This window comes from Sinocyclocheilus anshuiensis, unplaced genomic scaffold (genome assembly GCF_001515605.1).
Source record: "Sinocyclocheilus anshuiensis isolate Anshui unplaced genomic scaffold, SAMN03320099.WGS_v1.1 scaffold355, whole genome shotgun sequence".
Classification (NCBI taxonomy): Eukaryota; Metazoa; Chordata; class Actinopteri; order Cypriniformes; family Cyprinidae; genus Sinocyclocheilus; species Sinocyclocheilus anshuiensis.
This window is the reverse complement of record NW_015549571.1, coordinates 107,563-112,769: the sequence shown is the minus strand read 5'-3', so window position 1 is coordinate 112,769 and position 5,207 is coordinate 107,563. Positions and strand designations below refer to the sequence as shown.

Genomic DNA, 5,207 nt, shown 5'->3' with positions numbered 1-5,207 from the left:
GCTTGTCCAATGAGAAAGGCTTGAAATCCCAAGCGGGCGGTTGCAACTGCTGGAGGGTTTTATGACCCTTTGTCTCTAAGCATGGTATTTCGCGTATGTAATTCGCTTGGGTGTCGACGAAAGATTACTAAAAGTTCTTAGAACCGTAATATGTTGCATAGGTATAAACATGCAATATACACTCTCAATTAGATCATCTGAATACGAATTAATAGAGACCAAACACGGTATATGTAAGGTTACATGAATGAGTGGTTCTATCATAAGCATGAATAAAATAGTCTACAATACAACAGATAATATACAAGACAGCAATAATATACACCATGACCTGAAGGATATGTGTGTTCATTCAAAGAAAGGTGTTCCTATCAATTAGTTAGTAGAAAAGTCCACTTCTACTGTGCCTTGTGCCTCTTGCGATGGAACATGCAGTGATTTTCCCTGCTTCGCATTCCATTAGGTCGTAAATGTATCTGGTGTCAGGGTTGCCATGGTAACCAGGGTCCTGGGCCCTGTTCACAGACAACTTGGCACCCAGTATGTTTATTGGGTGAGGGGTCTGTGAACGTTTGTTAATCTAATGAATAATTGATATGTTAAATCAAATGAAAAATGGTGTGTCTGATTGGTCCAGACGCTACAGGTGATTGGATAAACACCAGAACAAGTCTATCCAAAACCCAAAGTGGTTTTAGCCTTGCAAAGTACTGTACCAGTGGTTACAGCTAAGTTACATTACTAACCCTACGCCTAATCCTCAAGAGCAAATTTGTAATTAACATACTTTGAATGATTTAAATTGATATGCGAGTTCATTCTGGTAGTTTTACTCATGTTTTAGTGTATTTTAATAAATCTAATTATAAAATCTACTGATTAAAAATGTAATCAAATGAACTGCATTATATGCCCATTAATTAATCAAATTAATCAGCATTAATGACATAAAAAAACTATTAGAATTTGCAGAGAAAAGCCTACAAATGAAGATAATTCAAAGCCTACAAACATACTGAAATAAGTGAAATGACTGCGTCATTTAAAGGGGTCATATGATGCGATTTCAATTTTTCCTTTCTCTTTGAAGTGTTACAAGCTCTTGGTGCATAAAGAAGATCTGTAAAGTTGCAAAGACTAAAGTCTCAAATCCAAAGAGATATTCTTTATAAAAGTTAAGAATCAGCCACGCCTACCTAAAACGGCTCGTTCTAACACGCCCCCACATACCTACGTCACGATGTGGGAAGATTTGCATAACGCCGCCCAAATGTTCACGCAAAGAAAGAAGGCGTAACTTTTATTCTCGTTGTAGTATTGTTGCCGCCGCCATGTTGTGAAGGCAATTACACCAAATACACAAAATAATGTTCCTTTTAGCAACATCATATGACCCCTTTAATTAAAGTGCATTTTTATATTGGTCTAATAATAATAATAATTAAAATGGTTTCCTATATGAACCTCTGTTTAAATATTAAAGAACATATACTTACTGCAGAACTTATTGTGGTTTTTATTTTATTTATTTATTAGTACATAGCAGAAAATATTATGCATATTTAAAAAAAAGACACCACAATAAACATTTTATTATATTATATATTTTAATCATTGTCTTTATTTACTGTATAGTAAGTAAACCAAATGAAACGATGACTAACAAAATGTTAGTTTTATCTTAAGTGAAAACTCAACTTTCCTATTATAGCTAATTTATGTCTTATATTGACCTACATTAAGTAACATTTTGGCTCATGTCTATAGAAAATATATTAAGTATGGAATTTATGATAAATATAATAATACCTTTATAATATATTTTTACTTTGTATGATTGTTTATGTCTTTGGGAAAAGAGCTATTTTTGATTAATATTACATTTTATAATATTAAATTTTTTTTTATCCAAGTTGGTCCAAAGTATTTTTTTTTTTCAGTGCATTATTATTTGGAAGAAAATATATATTTTTTCAGGTTTCTCAACACACTATGCCCATTTGCCATTGGTCAATCAATCCTGAATATATATATACATATGTATATATTTTTTTTTTAGCAAACCAAATTAAGCAGAAACCCCTCCTTGCAGCAATTTCACTGGCCAACTTAATCATCTAGTCATCTGTTAAGAAAAGTTAAAACTTAAGAAAAATCACAAATGATCCACTGAACATTATGTTTAGGGTTAGGAGTTTCAGCATTCATATATCTTTGACTGACATGACCAATGAAACCTACAGAATAATCTACCTGCTGGGGTTATTTTAAGATAAACTGCTTAGCTTTTTAGATGTTTTAAACACTTCACCATTAAATGGAAATGGGTGATTGAAAGAGGAAAACTCAATAAAGAGAGAAAGAAAAAAGGCAAAAGGAGGGGTATTTGCTGTGTTAAGGCCGAGGGGTTTGCAGTGCTATCAACCCATCACCAACTGATTCAGTGCTGGATTAATGTCTCCAGGTTACGTATGTAACCATGGTTCCCTCGAAGGGAACGAGACGCTGCGTCAAAATGCTATGGGAACGCCTCCAGCGTTACCATGCTCTGAATCACGTGTAATCAGTCCAATGGATGGGCATACATTTACTGGAAATTTGCAATTGTTGGGTTAATGTAAAAACATTTGTGATTATACTGTGAGTTTATAATATTAGAAAATACAAACAATCCTGTAAACAAACAACATGATCCTGTATTTCGACAATTAATCTGCACTATGAAGGTACCCAGCATCTTTTTTTCTTTTTCTTTTTTTTTTGGTACTTGTTGGTTTTATCTTTTAATGGCACAATTGTTGCATTGTTTATGCATTTAGATGAGAAGAAAAACATCTATAGTGAAAGCTACATCTATAAATAGACGTGAATTTAAAATAAGTTATCTTTATTTTTAATGCATCCGGCGGCAACCTCCAGGAAATTCAGCATATAGAATTTATCAATATGTAGGCCTATGTTCTAAACCCATGAACCCATGGCATTTGCATTGTTAGTGTTATGCAGGGATGTCACAATGCAGAGAAGTCTGTTTATTTTTACTTTAAGTATTGTTGTGTTACGAGAGAAAATTTCCACACCACAATAACAGACATAAATAAGGAAAAATAATAAATAAATAAAATAAATAAGTAAATAAATAATGTTCTACAGTCTCTGTGAATGACCACAAAAAAAAATATATATATAAAATAAAAAAAAAATATATATATATATAATGAATTAAATAATATTAAAGTCTATATCGAGATATATGTACAGATATTTAACTCGCAAAATGCTACTGTATAATAATCTTTACCCATGTGTCACTAAAGAAGACAATGTCACACTGGTATGAACCACAAACCAAACAGGAACCTGTCATTCTTGTCGAAATCGTGTGGAACTAATTGTCCATTCTTGCTTTAAGCAAATAACTAGACTGTAAATATTCAACTTTGCCCTGTTTTTGCCCTTGTATATTTCTTATCTTATCTAGGGCAAGAAAAGAAGAACTTCCAAATATGGACATGTGAATCTTTGAATTGCATTCAGATTGCATCTGAATCCAGCAGTGAGTAAGTCATCTTACATCATCCTCAATTCCAAGCCATTATCTCTTTCAGAATGCTAATACAGAGCTGGAGTAGACTCGAAGCTAATCCTGGATCAATGGCAGACACTTGCGTCCCAGCTAGAAGAGTTAACCTGGACTACTGCAGCAGGGTAGATTAAAAAATGGGTTGATGGTACGGGCAAGTTCAAATGTAGAGGTGTCAGAGGTCGTGAGTAAAGAGACACAATTACTCTGAGTCTTTCTTTCTTTTTCTCTCTGACATAGACATATAGAGTGGCAGATATTTGACTTTAGATGTTTGAAATGAGTTTTGGCAGAGAGATCAAAGTAGTAAAGCTGACAGTAATGTGGACGGGAAAGCCAATGAGTTGACGAATCAATCTCTGGAAGACTTATCTCACTCCATCATTACCCCGTCTCATTCCCCCTTCCTCTTACTTTAAACTGCTCTTTACCATTTTTTCCCCCTTTCTTTACCTTCTGGGGTTAAAAAACCTCCTAATTTAACTTTACAAGTGACAATTAGTTGACCTTGTATACACTCTTCAGGCTTTTATTTGCAATTTTGCTAATTCAGGTCTGTATGTTGTGTAATTGTCATGGTAATTGCATATAAACCATTGCCTAGTCACTTCAAGTCACATTGTTGCACAGCATTTATTTGTGAGCAAAAATGCGTGTGCATGTTATGCAAATGTCTGTGTGAAAATCATTCAGATGACTGGCTCACTCGTGCTGGATGCTGGATTAATGTCTCCAGGTTACGTATGTAACCATGGTTCCCTCGAAGGGAACGAGACCAAAATGCTATAAGTTCTATGGTCTTTCTTTATCAATAATTTGCCCCTGTAATCATAATTTGTGTGAAAAGGCGTTCAGGTCATTCCGGTATTCTGTCCTACAAAAAAAAAATCACATACTATGAACGATACACTATATCTGCAGAAACGTCTCCAGGTTACGCATGTAACCATGGCTCCCCGAAGGGAACGAGATGCTGCATCAAAATGCTACGGGAACGAGAATGCCCACGCCAGACTTGCAAATCCCTGCCTAGTGTGGAAGAGCACAACTAAGGTGAGAGAAAAGGGAGCCAGGAGTGGCTAAAGTAGGCGGGGCCCGCTGTCTCGAAGGCCAACTTCTGGAGGAGTGAGCCTTGATCCCCAAAGGAGAGGGGAGATCAGAGGGCTCAAGGCTATGGAATAGCATCCTGATCCACCACTTAGCATAAGCTTCTCTGGCCGGAGGCCTCGGCCTCAGCGCACCGCAGAGGAAACGTGTAAGAAGAGGGTGTCTTCCCACTGAATGGCCACCGAGAGGCGCGTGGTAGGCCGCAATGGCCGCCACGAAGACCTCTAGGGTGGAATGGGTCAACCCTGTGGATAAACAGGCCTGCAGGAACTTCAGAACTGTACCAAACGGGCAGTTTGCTGGGTCGAGCTGGCGGTCTCTGCACCAAGAAGTACAGTTTCCTCATAGAGGGAGCTCTGGATGGAGGATGGTCTCAACAACCTCGGCAGGGGACAACCACACTAGCTGCTCTAGAGACCTCTGTAGAGGTAGCGAGCCTCTTAGTACCGCTACGTTTCCGGGCGGTAACTGAGAGAAGCGCTCGCCGGAGACCGCTGCGCCCTGGAACACCGGCAGG

General features: G+C 37.2%; 1 protein-coding gene across 1 annotated transcript in view; it reads right to left on the bottom strand.

Annotated features, from left to right (window-relative positions):
* Positions 1-5,207, bottom strand: part of LOC107657382 (dual 3',5'-cyclic-AMP and -GMP phosphodiesterase 11A-like) — a 106,667-nt gene that overhangs the window by 50,939 nt on the left and 50,521 nt on the right. The window lies entirely within an intron of this gene.